Source organism: Mobula hypostoma, chromosome 27 (genome assembly GCF_963921235.1).
Source record: "Mobula hypostoma chromosome 27, sMobHyp1.1, whole genome shotgun sequence".
Taxonomy (NCBI): domain Eukaryota; kingdom Metazoa; phylum Chordata; class Chondrichthyes; order Myliobatiformes; family Myliobatidae; genus Mobula; species Mobula hypostoma.
In genome coordinates, this window is record NC_086123.1 from 5,576,573 (window position 1) to 5,597,149 (window position 20,577).

General features: G+C 38.4%; 1 protein-coding gene across 2 annotated transcripts in view; it reads right to left on the minus strand.

Moving 5' to 3' along the window:
* The window catches only part of sppl3 (signal peptide peptidase 3), a 186,850-nt gene that overhangs the window by 159,222 nt on the left and 7,051 nt on the right, over positions 1–20,577 (minus strand). Inside the window, exon 1 of one of the 2 annotated variants that reach the window (XM_063034392.1) lies at positions 10,163–10,253. The exons of the other annotated variant lie outside the window; for it this stretch is intronic. The gene's annotated coding sequence lies outside the window, so the exon portion shown is untranslated. Of the gene's footprint in view, positions 1–10,162; positions 10,254–20,577 lie in introns of those variants that run through there. 2 annotated transcript variants of the gene reach the window in all.

Sequence of the window (20,577 nt, forward strand, 5' to 3'; positions counted from 1 at the left end):
ACACTTTCCAATATTGTATTTCATTTGCCACTTCTTTGCCCATTCTCCTAAACTATCTAAGTCACTCTGCAGGCTCTCTGTTTCCCAAACACTACCCACTCCTCCACCTACCGTTGCATCATCAGCAAATTTAGCCACAAATCCATTAATACTGTGGTCCAAATCATTGACATAAATTGTAAAAAGCAGTGGTCCCAACACCAACCCCTGTGGAACTCCACTGGTAACCAGCAGCCAGCCAGCATAGTATCCCCTTATTCCCACCCTGTTTTCTGCTGACCAGCCAATCCTCCACCCATGCTAGTAACTTCCCCATAATTCCATGGGCTCTTATCTTGCTAAGCAGCCTCATGTGCGGCACCTTGTCAAAGGCCTTCTGAAAATCCAAGTACACCACGTCTACTGCATCTCCTTTGTCTACCCTGCTTGTAACTTCCTCAAAGAATTGTAGTAGGTTTGTCAGGCAGGATCTTCCTTTCAGGAAACCATGTCATGTGCCTCCAGGTACTCCGTAATCTCATCCCTAACAATCGATTCCAACAACTTCCCAACCACTGATGTCAGGCTAACAGGTCTATAATTTCCTTTCTACTGCCTCCCACCCTTCTTAAATAGCGGAGTAATATTAGCAATTTTCCAGTCATCCAATACAATGCCAGAATTTATCAATTCTTGAAAGATCATTGTTAATGCCTCCGCAATCTCTCCAGCTACTTCCTTCAGAACCCGAGGGTGCATTCCATCAGGTCCAGGTTTATCCACCTTCAGACCATTGAGTTTCCTGAGCACCTTCTCAGTCGTAATTTTCACTGCACAAACTCCACTTCCCTGACACTCTTGAATGTCTGGTATACTGCAGACGTCTTCCACTGTGGAGACTAAAGTAAAATACGTATTCAGTTCCTTTGCTATCTCTGCATCTCTCATTATAATATCTCCAGCGTCATTTTGTATTGGTCCTATATCTACCCTTGGCTCTCCTTCACCCTTTATATACTCAAAAAGGCTTCTTTGATATTAGTCACCAGCTTCCTTTCATAATTTAAAAATGCAAACAACAGGAATTCTGCAGATGCTGGAAATTCAAGCAACACACGTCAAAGTTGCTGGTGAATGCAGCAGGCCAGACAGCATCTCCAGGAAGAGGTACAGTTCACGTTTCAGGCCGAGACCCTTCGTCCTGACTTTGATGTGTGTTCCTTTCATAATTCATCTTTTCCTTCCTAATGACCTTCTTAGTTTCCTTCTGCAAGCTTTTAAAAGCTCCCAAATCCTCTATCATCCCACTATTTCTGGCTTCCTTTTATGCCCTCTCTTTTGCTTTTACTTTGGCTCTGACTTCACTGGTCAGCCACGGTACTGTCCATCTTCCCTTTGAAAATTTCTTCTTATTTGCAATATATCTGTCTTGCTGGTAAACTGGTAGTCTTTAGGGAGGAACACAGGGAATACATCTTAGTACTGGTGCAACTCTTAGGGCAAGCTAACTGCATTTACAAGTTATTTACAGATTATTAATTTATATTTTAATTGGTACTTCCCATCATTTGCAATGACAAAACAGAATTTTATTGCACCAAATGGCATTCAGTCTTTTGAGAGAGTCTGTCAGCACTTTGAAGGAGTTAGACAATTACTTTACAACTTTTTCTTCTCATACTCTTGTAGATGAGTCTTCAAAATAACTTCATAAAACTCTCAAAGACATGATAAAACTGCCTACTGAAAACAAACCTGTATTTACATTTCAAAATGTATTGCAATTCAATTGGAACTCATTTCAAACAGTCCACCTTATAAATGAATATCAAAACTAGACAAAGTAATGGCCAGCAAGTCACTTATCCAGAATGGTCATGTAACACAACTGTACTAACATAAACCAATTAAACTATATAATACCAGTAGATGCAGTGTCCCATCAGGAACCGCTGGTTAATCAACATATACTATTAAACATATGATCATATTAACTGTATTACTTGAAGTTCAAAATATATACACTAGGATGCAATTGTACCTTTTCCACCCACATTACTACATTAAAACGGTACATAGTTAAATAAATTATTCACCCTTGAGTGTAGACTCACTATAAGTTCTACTAATTAAGTACATAACTTATTAAACATAAATTGAGACTGATTAACAGGATTACTTGCAGGAGAGAAAATTAGCCAATTGTCCAAGCCACACTCCAAAGGCAGAAGAACTATATGGCTGGTGATGGTTACTGAATATAGGCAAACTAATAATATGGGTCAAATTAAAAATCAAATTATTAAGCGCTAGCCTTAGGTGTGGGGTTGACAGTTTCAAAGGAGAGAAGCCAATGGTGATCATCCAGAACAAATGCTAAAGGAAGGCAAGATATACGAGATATATTCTGCAAAAAAAATGTAAATATATTTTAATTAGGAAACTTATGTTCTATGTTTAAGTAGTTATTAAATACAATCAGAATACACGAGATTGGGCAACATCATGGCATGGATGTCAAGTGTTTAATGGATGCCAAACAATGCCAGCCTGGCAATCTCCAGTTTGTAACACTAACTTCAAGGATACCATAAAGATAAATTCTAGAACCCAAGTTATTCACAATCTAGATCAATGATCTGGATAAGGAAACCAAGTGCAACATATCCAAATTCAAGAATGGCGCTCAATTTGCCAGCAGTATGATATGAGAAGGATCCAAATAGCATTAAGAGAATATATACAGGCAAAATAAATGGGTGAGGTTAAGTACAGTTGCAAGAAAGAGTTTGTGAACCCTTTGGAATTACTGGGTTTTCTGCATTAATTACTCAAAATGTGGTCTGATCTTCATCTGTTACGATAATAGACAAACATAATCTACCTAAACTAATAACACACAAACATTATACTTTTCATGTTTTTATTGAACACATTATTCAAATCAATCACAGTTCAGGCTGGAAAAAGTAGGTGAATCCTTGTATTTAGTAACTGGTAGAACCTCCTTTAGCAGCTGCTGATCAGACTAGCACAATGGCGTAGAGGAATTTAGACCAGCCTCCATATAAAACTGTTCAATTCATACCACAGCATCTCAATTGCGCTAAGGTCTGGATTCTGACTTGCCCATTCCAAAACACAAATTTTCTTCTTTTTAGACCATTCTGTTGCTGATTTACTCTTGTGTTTTGGATCATTGTCTTGTGGCATCATCTGACTGCTATTAAGCTTTAGATGGCAGACTGCTACCCTGATAGTCTCCTGTAACTTGTCTTGATACAATTTTAAATTCACTGCTCCCGCAACGACTGCAAGTTATCTACCCCATGAGGAAGCAAAGCAGCCTGAAACCATGATGCTCCTGCCACCAGGCTTCTCAGTTGAGATGAGGTTTTGTGTTCGTGTGCAGTGCCCTTTTTCCTCCAAATATAGTGTGCTTTTCTACCAAAAAGTTTAACTTTTGTCTCATTTGTTGACAGAACATTGCCCCATAAGCATGGAACATCCAGGTGGTCTTTTGCAAACTTGAGACTGGCAACAATGTATTTTTTGGAGAGCAGTGGTTTCCTCCGTGGTGTCCTTCCATGAACACCATTTCTTACAGTGGACACATGAACAGAGACTTTAGTAAGTTCCAGGGTTTTCTGCACGTATTTTTCTGTTAACCTTAGCTTCTTAGCATTGCATGTTGTGCTCTTGGTGTGATCTTTGCAGGACGCCCACGCCTAGGGATAGCAGCAAGAATATTGAGTTTCCTGTATTTGTAGAAAATTTCGCTTACTGTGGACAGATGAACACTCAGGTCTTTAGAACTGCTTTTGCAGCCTTTTCCAGTTTCATGCATCTCTACAATTCTTCTTCTAAGGTCTTCTGACAATTGTTTTGATCGAGGCACAGTGCACATAAACAGATCTTTTGTGAGAAGAACAGATTCTATCAGTAACCTGACCTTGTGTCTTTTTTATAGGGCGGGGCACCTCTACAACCAGATCTCCAATTTCATCTCATTGATTGGAACACCCGACTCCAAATAGCTTTTGTAGAAAGCATTAACCCAGAGGTTCACATACTTTTTAGAACTAGACTGTGATTGTTTAAATGATGTACTCAGTATTGACAAGAAATACAACTGTCTGTGTGTTATCAGTTTAAGCAGATTTTGTTAGTCTATCATTGTGGCTTAGATCAGGGGTCCCCAACCTTCTTTGCACCGCGGACTGGTTTAAAATTGACAATATTCTTGCGGACTGGTCGACCAGGAGTGGCGGGGGGGGGGGAGGTGTTCAAGTAGGGTTAAACTCACCTCAACATGTCTTTTACAGTTAGGGTTGCCAACTTTCTCACTCTCAAATAAGGGACAAAAGTAGCAGTCAAATTCTGATGAAGGGCCCCAGCCCGAAACGTCGACTGTACCTCTTCCTACAGATGCTGTGTTCACCAGCATTTTTTGTGTGTGTTGACGAGACACTTGTGTTTACCCCATGAAAGACTACCATGACCATGAAGCCTTGCGCAGGCACCTGTGTGCGCATGTGTGACGTTCGCATGCACGTACATGCCGATTTCCCCCCCCACAAATCGGTTTTGGCTTAATCTTCCCGACTACACTATACATACATTATTTCTACTTTATATAGGCTGTGTATTTATCATATCATTCCTGCTTTTACTATACGTTAGAATTATTTTAGGTTTTATGTGTTATTTGGTATGATTTGGTAGGTTATTTTTTGGGTCTGGGAACACTCAAAAAAAATTTTCCCATATAAATTAATAGTAATTGCTTCTTCACTTTACGCCATTTCCACACGAAAGGTTTCGTAGGAACGCTCTACCTTAGCGGGGGAAATACAGGGCAAGGGCGGTCCCGTATGGGACAAACCAATTTAGCCCAATATACGGGATGTCCCAGCAAATACGGGACAGTTGGCAACCCTATGTTCAGGTTCAACAGTGCGTGACAGGGAATGAGGAAAGGTGCAGCTGATTCATATCGTTTCCTCGCAGCCCGGTAGCACATGCTTTGCGGCCTGATACCGGTCCGCAGCCTGGTGGTTGGGGACCACTGGCTTAGATGTCCTGGAGTGGCCAAGTTGGAGTCCAGACTTCAATCCGATTGAGAATTTGGGTCTAGACTTGAAAAGGGCTGTTCACTCACGATCCCCATGCAATATGACAGAGCTTGAGCAGTTTTGTAAAGAAGAATGGGGAAAAATATTGCAGCACCAGATGTGCAAAGCTGATAGAGACCTATCCATGCGGACTCAAGGCAAAATAATGACTTGAAAGGGGTGAGTAATTATGCAATTATTTTGTTTAATAATTGTAATAAATTTAGAACAATTTGTCAAAATTTGTTTTCACTTTGACACCAAAGAGTCTTTTCTGTTGATCGGTGCCAAAAAAGCCAGATTAAATCCACCATGATTCAATGTTGTAAAGCAATAAAACATGAAAACTTCGAGGGGGAGGGGGGGTTTGAGCACTTTTTATAGGCACTATATACTTAATTGACTGCGTGCAAGTACTTGCCTTGCTAGCCTAAATCTTTCCCCAAATTCCAGCATTGCAGCAAAGCCTACAGCAGGGTCTCAAATGGTGCATTGAGGAAGTCTCACATTGAAATGGCCCTGGCAGCTTTAGCAGCTGTCAAAGCACCAGTCCAAATTTGTCAAATATCTCCTATTAAAAATGAAATACAGAGAATTTGGAATTTCTGAAAATCAAAAAAAAACCTTTGTTTTATTATTTGCAGCCCCAGAATCTCCAATGAAATCAACTGTCAGGGTAGGGAAGATGTTCGCAGATTCAACATCAGCTTAAACAGGAAGCAAAATTTAAAAGACAATTCTTAAATAGTCAATCTCAGCAAGAGTAAACTCCACTATTGGCTCCTTAGAGAGAGATCAATGAAAAGTAGAGCAAGTCAGGTGCACAGTCCCAGGCTTGCCACAGTAAGTGGGCAAATTCCAGTCATTTTGCTTTGAATCAGCAGCATTTATCAGCAAGATCTGGGTTGAGTGCACACATGAAATAGTTTAGTGATATGTTGACAGAGCAATTTAAGTTGTAGAGCAGCTAACTGAATGAACATTAATAGAGATACAAGTTCAAATCTCACCATGGTAGCCAGGGAATCATGGCCAAAAATTTGGCATTTTACTCTCCATAAACTTAACATCTAAAACTCTACTGCTTGTGACCTAACTAATACCAAATCCTAATTAACCATCTTCTCTACGTCTACCATGGCTCTCAGTTATGTTTAATTTGATTTTAAAACTTCAGCCTTGTTATCAAACCCTACCTTTGCCTCATTTCTTCCCATCTCTAGTCTTGCAACTCTTATGCTTCTCCAATGCTAATCTCTCAAGCACTCTTACTTAAATTACTTCACCTACCTACAGCTGCCATGGGTGTGGACTCTGAAATTCCTTACATAACTTTTTTTTCTTAAAACCCAGCACTTGGAGTAAACTCATGATCATCTTCCTCAACATCTGTTTACAGGGTTTAATTCAAAGTTTAAATAAATACTCCCATTAGCACATTTTACCATCTTAAAGGTTTTTCACTGCTGAGGCACAAGAGGAGGTGAATATTTTGGATAAGGAGTAAGCCCACTACTGAGGGGAGTGTTAATTTCAAGCCAGTTTCCTCCCAATTGACAAAACCAGTAGTCAGCAGTTATTGAAACAAATTAGTAGACACCTACTGCTATTAGCGGAATTACGTTAAACTCTATTCCAAAAGATACTCCACTAACTACAATGTTCTTCCTCAAGTCCTATGACAGTACAAATGTTCTTTTTAAACATTTGCATTTCTATGATGTTACAGACTAATTTTAAATTGGTGGGAGGAGAGAGAGCGGCCCGCCTGCGCATGCGTAGCCCTCCGGTGAAAAATGGTATCGTACCTGTTAAATAGGGGCCGTGGACAATTCTGATTTGATGGAGAATGGACGTGAAAGCACAGAGGAACATCTGGAGAAATCTCTGAAATGCTTGTTCGCTGCTGTCGTTACTGCGTGGTCGGGAATCTTCCGGAGGGTAGGCCTCAAAATCCCCGGCTTTGCCTGCTGTTGGCGACCGAGGTTGAGGTTGAATCGTACGGACAGAGATGGTACTCAGTACTCGGTGTCGGAGAGCTGATCAGAGCTCGAAGTTTTCGGATGACTCAGATTCGGATTGTGGTCAGCACGGCAGGGAGAGTTTTTCTTCCTTCTCCCATCTGCGTGAGATGTGGGACATTTGAGAGACTTTGAACTTTTACTGTGCTCATGGATTTGTTCATCAAGTTATGGTATTGTTGCACTGTTGTAACTATATGTTATAATTATGTGGTTTTGTCAGTTTTTTTCAGTCTTGGTCTGTCCTGTGTTTTGTGATATCACACCGGAGGAAATTTTGTATCATTTCTTAATGCATGCATTACTAAATGACAATAAAAGAGGACTACGTGTCTTCATAATCTAATCTAAAAAAACTTGAGTACCATATAGAGTAAAAGTACAATATGGCAAAAGACTCTCTGAAATTATGGTGAAAATTGAAGGATATATTGACCAATACAAAAGGAAACACACCAGCAACCCAGATTCATTTCCACTATAGATGCTGCCTGGCCTTCTGAATCCTTCCAGCGTTTTGTGTGTGTTGCTTGGATTTCCAGCATAAGCAGATTTTCTCTTTGTCTATAAGAAAGGCTGGCTCTGTTATAGGAGTCGAACTGGACAGACTGGAGGCTACGGACCCTACGGAAAATACCAATTCTGGACAATGTTTCTCACCCTCCGCTTGGCACCTTGGCTGAACAGAGGAGCACTTCTAGTAATAGATTAAAACAACACTGCTCCAAAGAGCAACATGAGGGTCATTCCTGCCCTCTGCCATTAGGCTCTATAATGATTCAACCTATAGCCAGGGAAGTGATGACCCCCTCCTGTTAGACTGTTTGAGGCAACTTGTTTTTTTATTCTTTCTTACTTCTCTTCTCATATTTGCATATCTATGCACTTGCAATATTACTGTAAATTGTAATTTCCTTTGGGATCAATAAAGTATCTATTTATCTAAGGAGTTTACACGCTATCCCCGTGACTGCATGAGTTTCCTCTGGGTGCTCCAATTTCCTCCCACATTCCAAAGACATAATGATTAGTAGATTAATTTGTCATATGGTGTGATGAGAAGGTACCGGGTCGTTGGGCTTATTTCTGTCCTGTATTTCTAAAGTGAATAAAAATAAAAGAAACACATTCAAAGAAACCAAATGCAGGAGCACATATAATGCTTCAATCCACATACAAGCTAACTTAGTGTATACCATTACACTACTTTTGATAATATAGTTATTTTAGTCTAATAGTAATAAAAACTCAGCTTTAGGGTAAATGCATTTATGCCCAACATTCTATATGATTTATAATCCAATTACCTTGACAATAGCTATGCTATTTTTGGGTCCAAAAATATGTAGTTATTTTAAAGTACCATGTACCATTAAGAGTGTCTGATGAAATGTATTATTATTGCTCATTTTCAGATCAGAAACAAAACTTGAGACAAATTGTTCTCAAATCACTTAACAGGTGGATGGCTACAAGAAATCTAGCCTTCAACTGAATGAAAGAGGCAATGATTAAAATGTTGATTGCATATTTTTAAATTTTCCCTGTACAATTAGAGAAAAGGGCAATGCATTCCATGGCCTTATCTTAGACTCTCCAGTTGAAAAGTTTAAAATATTTGTCAGAGTGAGTTTTTTTGGGTAGATGATTTCTTTACACTTAAATGACTTTGGCCACCAGACAAGGTATTGTGGATTGAGTCCACCACAATGGGCTTCCTAAAAAGGTGTGAATACCAGATGCTTCTGGCACCACAGTTTGACCTAATGCTGTAGTTTCAAAGACAGTATTATCTATACATAATAAATATTAATTGTCTACAATGTTAGCATGGGAAATGCCAAATAAATGTATCGTAAACTTAACTTACATTCCTAAAGGCTGTGGATATCAACCCAGACATGTTGGCGTCGGAAGGAAAGGATGGTGTGATATTTTGTATGTAGCTTCAATAGGAAGCATTGTCTATAACTTTTTAAGTAGCGATTGCCTTTGTGCTTAGCATATAAATATCGAGCCCACATTGAGCTAGCAGACCTTTCTGCGGCAAGCGTCTTGGTACGTAGATGCCTGCTGTACTTTGTTGTGTGGAATAAAGAAGCTGCTTTGTATCTACCAGTGACTCTGTCTCTCCGGTGATTTCATCCACGCTACAATAATATTGACAAAACCAAATTGAAATTTCCCATGAAAATATTTTGCCCAAAAGCATGAACAACTTTTGCAATTCAGAAAACCTGCCCACAAAGGGGTTTGTTCAAAAGAGAAAATGCACTTAGCTACAGAAACTAACGTTGCTTAAAATAAACTAGGGTGACACAACAAATGGTTCAACAGAGTGGCAAGTTTGTCAAACAGTGAATGCAGAATTAACAGCAAACTACATATCCTCGAATATAAAATTGATAATTGTGCAGAATAAAATGGGAGAGCTTAACACAATATTTAAGTTCAATATTCAAGATCCAGAAGAGCATTTGTTGTAGAACATACAAACACTCCATGTATCCTAACACTCCAGGGTATTCACAACCTATTCACATTAAGGGTTACAACAGTTACAATAGGTTAAATTATCATTGTGACTGTAACAAAATTGTACACTTGGCTTCCTGCAGTCATAATACTGGCTACAATACAAAGTAGACATTTAACAATCTTAAAAGCAGAAGAATTGGGATGTAAATGATATAAGCATCTTTTTATATGAAGTGGCTTGATTAAGGCTAGGTCCTTCAAGGACTCAGTAACTACTGAAGACTCCTGTGCTATATTCATCTTCAGAGTAATCCGGTAATTGCAACAAAGCCATTCTAGATACTGTATAATAAAAATCAAAATGCCTCAGGATGCACTGTTCCTGTCATCATCTCAGAATATACGAGACTTCCTTGGTTTTATCTTACATCCAAATGACAAATTGAGAATATTAGTTGGGCATGAAAGAGTGGAAGGATAAATAGCTGGGTGGAAAGTGGGTGGGCTGAATCATAAACTACATGCACTAGACTTGTAGCATTTTATATTAAGCGATGTTAATGGACTTACTCAATTTCACCTTCCGGTTTATAGCGGACCTGGCTGCAGTCATCTCACCCAACTTCTTAAAGTGCAGCACCTTCCACACTGTTTTATCCTAGGTGTCAAAATTCCAACCTGTTCTATCATAGCAACTTACTATAATTCAGTCTGCTTTGTAATTCTAATTATATATCTGTAATAAATATCTCTAAAGAAATTGCAATGATACAAGTTAATGAACAGCCAGCCACACATTGAACTCTGGAAATTCCATGTTCAACTCACACGAACATTTTAAATGATTAATCAACAATAGCATAGATCTGAATTTAAATAAACAGCACTGGAAGACATGAAAAACTTTTCATAGGGAGTCAACTTTTATCTTGCATTCTTATTTGTTTGCATACTAACTGGTGACCTAACAAGAATAACAGGCAAGAACAAACATACATACGCAAACAAATAGTTCAATCAGCAGGGCATTCGGTACAGCCAAAAAGTAATGACTTGTATTTTTAATCACACAACTTCCAATATGTTACAAAGCATTTTATAAGCTAATCAAAAATTTTTAAATCGCAGCCCACTGTTGTAAAGTAGAAAATGCAGCAACCACTTTATTCATGCAATTGTGACTACAGAAGCAAAATTTCTTTTGGGTCATCAGAACAAACCTAATTCCCAATAACAAACCATCATCAACCTAATTCCCCTTCATCTCAGTCACCTGTTGGCCCTGCAACATATTCAGTTTCACAAGCCCACCAAATTTTCCATCTGATTAGTTTTGCCAGTTACCATACAGGGGTGACTTATAGTACAGGTGTCCCCCGCTTTTCGAACGTTTGCTTTACGAAACCTCACTGTTACGAAACACCTACATTAGTACCCTGTTTTTGCTTTCAGAAGGTGTTTTCACTGTTACAAAAAAAAAGCAGCACACGATAAAAGGCAGCGCGCCCCGAGCAGCCATTCCTCCCCCGGATTCCGAACTGCATTCTAGCCGGCATTGCTTAAACACGTGCCTGTGTGCAGCCGTTTGCAAGATAAGTTCTAAGGTATTGGAAAAGCCTAAAAGAGCTCGTAAGGGTGTTACACTTAGCATAAAACTAGACATAGTTAAGCGTTTCGATCAGGGTGAACGAAATAAGGACTAAGTGAGTTTGGCTTGTGGAAGCTGACGAACATGATGCTGAAGAGGTTTTGGCATCCCATGACCAAGAACTGATAGATGAAGAGCTGATGCAATTGGAAGAGGAAAGGATAACAATTGAAACTGAATGCAGTAGCGAATGGACCAAAAGTGAAGTCATCCAGGAACTGAACGTGAAGCAACTGCGTGAGATTTTCGCTGCAATGATAAAGTACGACTTTAATTTTAAAAGGGTACGTAGGTTTAGGGGATATTTGCAGGATGGTTTGAGTCCTTACAAAGAACTGTATGATAGAAAAATATGCGAGGTTCAGTAGTCAAGCAAGCCTACTGCATCAGCCACAGCAGACGACGAACCTCGAGCTTCGACATCGAGGCAGGCAATCATAGGAGAAGATGAGCTGCCTGTCCTAATGGAAACTGACGACGGGATGACATCCCAGTGTCCCACCACCCCGCGATTCGCAGAGAATGCAGCGGTAGCCGGGAGGCACAAAGCACATCTTTAAGAAAAAAGCCGAAATAAACATGCTAATTAATTAGGTGCCGCCCGGCACGTAATTGTTGGCCCAGATCAGAGACGACGCAATTGGAAATTGGCACTGATCTGGGCCGACAATTATGTGCCAGGTGGCACCTAATTAATTGGCATGTTTATTTTGGCTTTTATCTTAAAGATGTGCTGGATGCCTCTGCTGTACCCCTGCATGCTTCGCAGTTCGGTATCTGTCGGCGGCCTGGAAGGTGAGGGCCACTGCACCACCCAACCTGCAACGATTCAGCCTAACACACCACCACCAGTGTGCTCGGCGCTGAACCAATTTCGGTAAATGATACTACACTGTACATACATTATTTCTACTTTATATAGGCTGTGTATTTTTACGTGTTATTTGGTATGATTTGGCAGCTTCATAGCTTGAAGGTTACTGGAGAGTGCTTGCGCCATTTTTGCCAACAGCGCTTGCGCGAGATTTTTGCTACAGAGATCAGTGTAGTAATGATTGCGGAAAAGTATTTCTACTTTATATAGGCTGTGTATTTATCATATCATTCCTGCTTTTACTATATGTTACTGTTATTTTAGGTTTTGTGTTATTTGGCATGATTTGGTAGGTTATTTTTGGGTCTGCGAACGCTCACAAATTTCTCCCATATAAGTAAATGGTAATTGCTTCTTCGCTTTAAGACATTTCAGCTTACAATCCGCTTCATAGGAATACTTTACCTTCGCATGGCGAGGGAAACCTGTATTCAATCTACCAGCTCATTATTAGAAACAAGAAAAAACCTGAGCACCCAACAGAAACCCCAGCAGTCATGGGAAAACACCCGAGAGTTGGATCTTTTGCACTAGATTTTAACTTATCAATAATAGCAAGTTTAATAGCATTCATCAGTTCTCCTCCTCCCCCACCCACCCCCATGAAACATCCAGCACTTTTCATTTAATACAAAATGTCAAAACTCCTGCCAATTATTCACTTTTTTTTACAAGGCGTGCTGAGGTCACGCTTGCTAAAAGGAATCAAGGGAAATTTTATGAATTTATATAACTAAGAGCCAAGATGAATGTAAAATACCCTGAAAATGTTGTTTTGTTGACAGGGAGGCTTATTCTTAGGGAACACCTTTGAGATGTAACATATTTCAAAAAGAATTTTTTTTTCAGCATCAGCCTCAACAGCATGATTAGGGCAGTCCAGATGCAGGGTCTCAGCCTGAAACGGTGACCAGACCTCTGCCTCCACAGTTGCCGCCTGACCAGTTGTGCTCCTTCAGCAGTTTGCTTTTTGCTCCAGATTACAACATCTGCAGTCTCTTGTCTCCAATATAATCATGTGCTTACTTCCAATATTTAGCACTCTATCAATGATTTAAAATAAACTATAGTTTCTCTTCTGATTTGCCACCTGTGAAAATTGCTGAACCAGTTTATAATGACGTTAGCTATCCATCTGGAGGACTCATTTAAGGTAAGACAGGCTATGCCAGATTGTCAGACTTCTGCAATAACCAATTATTTCCCAGGGGAACAGGAGGCATAGAGCTTGACAACTATCCGAGAGCCACAGTATTTTTAAAGCAGAAGCATTAGGTTAAAAGAAAAGGGTCCCTTTTACTGCTTTTGCTCTACTAATTAAAGGTGTTCCTCGAAAGTGAAAAAGGTATAATACAACAATTTCCTAATGCACTGAGCATATCTACATGAAGCACTGTCGCAGAAAAGCAGCAAAGTTCCTCACCACGCTTCTGCTATTTATTTATATTTGCATTTGCATAGTTTGTTGTCTTCTATGTTCTTGTTCTTTCATTGACGCTGTTTACAGTTACTATTCTATAGATTGCTGAGTATGCCCACAGGAAAAAGAATCTCAGGGTTGTATGTGGTGGCATGCATGTACTCTGGTATTAAATTTTACTTTGAACTTCGAGATAAGAAAGATCAACACACACAGCATGAAGTTCAACAGTCCTTTATTTGTTTTCTCTTGATTGACTTCTAATTAATATGTATGATTTAAATAGAGGATTACATGGTTTTGCAAAGTACTTACAACAAAATCCAGTGATAGTTGAGTGCAGCTTCTAATTTTGTGCACAGCAGTTACAACACAGTCCATTCCATCCAATACACACTGGTATTTACTTCCTGATCAATTATTTGCTCATAAAGTACCTACTGTAAAGCAAGACAACGGTGAAAAGCTGAAGCCTTAAAGAGAAATAGGAAGTCAAACTGACAGACTGCACAACAGTTTAACAGCACTGTTAGAAGTAAACCCTTCACCAGCATTGCAATAATCAGTGGGACTGACGATATTCCCCATATCCTTCCTCACACACTCCCCACTCTTTGCAAGTCTGGAACATCGACAAATAATCTGACAACGTAGTGAAAGCAAAGGAGGAGAGGTACTGGGTATTAGTCAGCATACTCACTTAACCTGAGTCATGACTTTAAACACGTCAAGGTACAGCAATGCAAATGCTTTGAGGGTGGAGGGGGTGGGGGTTATAGAACCTTACAAGATTCTCGAGATAATTACAGAGGGAGAATGGAAAAACTATTGCTGTTGTTTCTATGGATATGACTACAACCAGCAAAGAAAATCAATGGCACTCAATCATTGTTTTTTTCTTTTTTAATATTTTTATTAATTACTTGCATAAATGAATACAAAATACATTATATTATGGAAACAGAAACAAGGTTGAAATGCCCCATATCTATGTATAGTAAATTAACCATAATATTGAAAAGGTATATTTTATTCTAATCTAAAGCCCATAACAAAAAAAAAACAGCTGTCTGGTTAAAAGAAAAAAAATCTTGGACATATAGTTGTAAATTCAAACATATAATAGCCATCATCATTGCTGAACAAGTTGAAGATTGTGAAAGTATAAAAAAAGGACCCCATAATGTGAAAAAATCTTATCTAGGTATAGAAATAGAACACCTAATCTTCTCTAGATTTAAACATGACATAACATCAACCAACCAATGGGCATGGGTAGGCGGAGCAGCATCTTTCCATTTAAGCAACAAAACTCTTCCGGCTAAAAGAGAAATAAAAGCCAAAATATGCAAATCATTTGGCTTAAGAGTAAAATCATTTTCTCCAACAATGCCAAACAAGGCAGTCAGAGGGTAGGGTTTAAAGCTTACTTTAAAAAGCTCCGAGAAAGTTTGAAATACTTCTTTCCAAAGTTTATCAAGCTGCGGGCAGAACCAAAACATATCAATTAGAGAGGCCTCTTTGACATTACACCTATTACAGTATGGAGAAAAATCTTAGTAAAAACAAGAGAGCTTATCTTTAGTCATATAGGCTCTATGAACCACTTTAAATTGTAAAAGAGAGTGACACGCACATAACGAAGAAGTGTGAACAAGTTTAAAAATTTCATTCCAAGTATCCTCATCAATTGAAATCTGTAGGTCTTGTTCCCAGAGGTTTTTAATTTTGTCTAATGGAATGTTTCTCATTGCCAACAACATACTATAAATATTAGAAATAGATCCATTATGACAAGGTTTCAGAGTAAAAATTGTATCAATTAAATTCTTATCTGGACATTTAGGAAATGTATGAAGTTGAGAACGCAAGAAGTCTCTAATTTGTAAATATCTAAAAAAGTGAGCTTTACGAAGATTATATTTAATAGATAGTTGATCAAATGAGGAAAGACCATCTCCAACAAACAGATCTTGAAAACATTTAATACCTAGTCTATTCCACTCTTTAAAAACTACATCGGTCAAAGAAGGTTTAAAAAAAATTAGAAAAAAAAATGGGACTAGAGAGTGAAAAACCAACCCAAAAGAACTTTCTAAATTGTAACCAAATCCTCAAAGAAAGTTTAACTATATAATTATCAGTTAAATTACTTAAGGATAGAGGAACTGAAGAACCAAGAGAAGTAATAGAAAATTTATTAACAGAATTAACTTCTGAAGAAACTCAAACCGGACAGTCTTCATGATTAATATAACCAAAACGTCAGGTAGTATGTTGACTGCCCAGTAGTAAAACCTAAAATTGGGTAGGGCTAATCACCCATTTTTTTTAGTTTTCTGAAGATGAACTTTGTTTAATCGGGGGGGGGGGGGTTTTATTCTTCCGTAAGTAAGAAGATACAATGGAGTCTAAAGAGTCAAAAAAGGATTTAGGGATAAAAACAGGTAGGGCTTGAAATAAATATAAAAATTTAGGCAAACCATTCATTTTAATAGAATTGATATGTCCAATCACCGATAAAGAAAGGGGAGACCAATTTGATAGTACCTTAACATACTCCAAGAGTCATAAAAGTTTTCTTTAAAAGAAATTTATAGTTCTTAGCAATTGTTATAGCCAAATAAGTAAATTGATTTCTTACAATTTTAAAAGGAAGGTCAGAGTTGACTGATACCAAATTATTCAAAGGAAAAAGTTCACTCTTATGAAGATTAAGTTTATATCCTGAGAACTGACTAAATTCAGAAAGTAAAGAAAGTACTGAGGGTAGAGAGGACTCCACATTAGAGCTGTAGATCAAAAGGTCATCAGCATAAAGCGACAACTTATGGGTGATACCCCTCCTTAAAATACCCGAGATGTCAACGGATTCACAAAACGTGATGGCTAAAGGCTCTAAAGCCAAATCAAAAAGCAAAGGACTCAGAGGACATCCTTGTCTGGTTCCACGTTGGAGATTAAATGGTTTAGAATTCTGAGAGTTAGTAAGAACCTGTGCAGTGGGAGATAAGTAATTTAATCCAGTGAATAAAATTGGACCCAAAGTTAAATTTTTCTAATATTTTAAGTAAATAATTCCATTCAACCCGGTCAAAGGCTTCCTCAGCATCTAAAGAAATCACGCATTCCGAAGTTTCTTTAGAGAGAGAATAAATAACATTCAGTAAATGATGAATGTTAAAATGAGAATAACAATTTTTAATAAATCCGGTCCGGTCATCAGAGATAATAGAAGGCAGAATGTTTTCCATTCTATAAGCCAAAATTTTAGCGTCAACATTAAGTAAAGAAATAGGTCTGTAGGAAGAGCAATCAGTTGGATCTTTATTCTTTTTGAGAATAAGTGAAATAGAGGCGTCATAAAAAGATTGTGGCAACCTGCCTAATTTAAAAGAGTCAGAAAGGACAGAAAGTAAGTAAGGAATAAGCAAAGGAGCAAAAGCCTTATCGAACTCTCCAGAAAATCCGTCAGAACTGGGAGCCTTCCCTGAACTCAAAGAATGGACAACCCGGGCAATTTCCTCAAAAGAAAAAGGTTGATCTAACCATTTTCGATTAACCTCAAAGTGAGGACATGTTTAAACGATGTAGAAAATTATTCATAGCAAAATTGGATTTGTTTTGTACAACACTAAATGCAAAATCTAACAGATTTGAATAAAAATTTGAACATAAATGCAAATTAATTTCTTTATGTAAACTGCAAACACATGGGGAAAAAATCTTTCATGCACCTGATAAACTTTTGACTGATACTGTCTACCAATTTACAAATTGTTCACTCAGAATTTTGCAGATACATTTATAGCTCCCTAGAAAGAGAAAAAAAATGAAAAAAGATTAAAGTCATCCATCATGTGATGCTTTTTGCAACTCAATTAATGCACAGGAACACATATCTAAAACATATTGTATAGATAATGCAGAGGTTAGCACAACGCTATTATAGCTTGGGTGTCAGAGTTCAATTCTGGCACTGTCTGCAAAGAGTCTCTGAATGCCCTCTCCATGGAATGCATGGATTTTTCCCAAGTGCTCCGGTTTCCTCCCACAGTCCAAAGACGTACTGGGTAGGTTAAATGGTCATTGTATTTTGTCCTGTGATTAGGTTAGAATCAATTGGGTTTGTCGGGTGTTGCTGGGGAAGTATGGCTAGAAGCGTTGTATGACTAATAAATAAATAAACAGATTCTTCCCCTCTTGCAAAATTTAGGAAGATAAAAGCTAGCATTAAATTTTTAAAATGAACAAGTATTACTGGATTCTCTGCTCATTTCACCTCACAACATTCAAGCTACTTTGACATATTGCGGAATATTGGTAGCTCGAGTTGGCTATTTGGATGTTTGGTTGATCACCAAGCTTGGCAAAATGTTTGCAGATGTTTCAGCTCCATCATCAAGAAGCCATCATCACTGCATGGGGTCCATTCAGACCTTGGAGGAGTACCTAAGCCGGCATTCTGAGAAGAGAACACCCTTAAATATGCACTGATGATGGCTTCTTGATTGGAGCTGAAACATCTGTAAATATTTTGCCAAGCTCGGTGATCAATCAAACATCCAAATTCAGGCTACTGTTTGCTTTGACTGAAGTGAGGTAGCAGAATTTTGCAAGACACTTCTCGAACACCAGAGATGAATCTAACGTCATTGGCAGCAGTAACTCTTTCCTTGCTTCAAGCATCTGAAGCCACTAAGAACAATATAGCATCCATATCAGTTTGCAAAGTGCCTAACCTGATGCTGACTAAAGACCAAATAGAAATCACAAATTGTGATTTATTTTGCATCAAAATGGCACCGAACTGCGGTCTTCGTTCAAGTCACAGCTCAGACATAATTTTAGTTTTTTTTTGAGGTTTATAGGGATGGATTTGGGGACAGAGAGGGGCGCTAAGGCCAGGGGTGTGGGGGAAAATGGAGAACAGGCTAGAATCCAACTCTAAGCCCCTGCTCCATGTTTGAAGGCCAATGGCATGGGTGTGGTCAGATGACGGGCTGGCGGGCTGGCAGACTGGCAAGAACGCTCAGGGTTTCATCATCGACGAATCCAACATTCAAGATGAGGAATCTGGGCTTCATTTGTCGTCAACTGAGTCCTGGGTCAATACTGAAGATCAAAACTCTACGGCTGATCAGAGGTCTGGAGCTTAGCCCAATGGCCAAAGCACAAATATGAAAATCTCTGCAAGTCCACTGGGGAAGACTGTGCCCAGTGTCTGCAAATCCATGAGTCCTCTGGTGGCTGAAGACAGTCTGTCCTAGGTTTAGAGGACTGTGCAAGTACATGGGTGGGTAAGAGGGAGGGAGGAAGGATTGGGACTCGTTTTGCTTTTGTTACTTGGTACGTTCTGTTTTATTGTGTTCTGTTGAGCATTATGGACAAGTGAGGTGGCACTTGCAAATGATATATTCCATTGTAAGTGTTTGTACATGTGATAAACAAATCTGAATTCAGCAGGTCAGGCAACATCTATGGAGGGAAATGAATAGTCAATGCTCATTGATCTGCTGGGCTCCACCAGTGCTGTGTGTGGGTTGAAGGAGAACAAATAGTTCAGAATGAACTTCAAACCCCGAAGTCCTTGGAAGCCGAAACCAACAGTGCAAATGGTTGAAAACATAAAGCTTTTTTCTATATTGTCACTGGATATCCAAAAGCACTTTACAACCAATGAACTACTTGGAAGCCAAGTCTAATGATGTAGGAATTACTGCAGGGGACGATGAAAGCATAGAAATTAGAACTGGAACAATACTATTTGTATAAATGGAGGGATGCTGAAAAGACGCTAGAGCTAGCACACAAGCTAGAATAGAAAGATTGGAGGTAAGAGTGGAGGACTGGCAAGATTGCTGTGCATTTTGAACTAATTTTACAGTCTAAAAACCACAAACAGCAGCAGAAAATCCAGTGTAAAAGTAATACTTTTCTTTAAAATTGAGCTATATAAAATAGCTGTTATTTCAATGTTATATGGTAGAAAAACCAAATATTTTTCTGATTTTTGATTTTTACAAGTTTAATTGATCTATATACAAAAGTAGACCAAGAAAAACAATGCTGTATACTGCAAAATAAAGTTTAGAGATGCTGGAATCTGAGGCAACACATAAAAAGCTGGAAAACTCAGCAGGTCTGGCAATATCTATAGAAGGAAACAGGCACTCAACAATTCATTTTGACCCTCCTCCAGCTTTTGGTGTGTTGGCATATACTGCAAAATTCACTTAGCAAAAAAACCTGTTGGTTAGCATGCGCAAATCACTTGCAACGTAAGGAAATATCATTATAGTGTGAAAAAATTTACAACCTATTTTCTACTTCATGCACACACAACACAAACGTGGTGGTGAAGCCAAGGTACTAATAATCATGTAATAAATCCAGATAAATTTCAGGAAGAGGAACACAAGTATATAATTCAAACTAGTTAACACGCTAGAGTTATTTGAAGAAGAGGGGGAATCTGGATACTAATTTCTTCTCGTCTTCCCCTTCTCTTCAGCAGAATAAAATGTTTCATGAGTATTTTTAAAGGGCAAAAATGTAAATAACTGAAAAAATACACAAAAGATTTACAATTACACCAGAATATTTTCATCTGAGAGCTATTAAAGCCTTCCACTTCAAGAAAGCGATATTTGGAATTATTATTTTTAGATACCATATGAAATGCAAGCTAAGATCCAAGGCTTTTGCAGAGGATATTGCTAAGTTTTAATCACTAAGATAAAATCAGAAAATGCAGGAAACACTCAGCAGGTCAAGCAGCATAACACCCGCTGAGTAGTTGTAGCACTTTCAGCTTTTATTTCACATGCCCAGCATCTGCTGTTTGTTGTTTTTTTCAATAATGCCAATATTGACATTTTCTTTAAATAAAATTGTAGTTTTAAGATTTTAACCTCAATGGTAGAAGTAGGGGAAATAAATTAGTGAACTTTGTTTGTAACACATTAGATATGTAGACCAAATACTCAGCAGAGGTACTGATTACAACAGGATTGTAAATATCTAATTTGTTAGGCCACAAG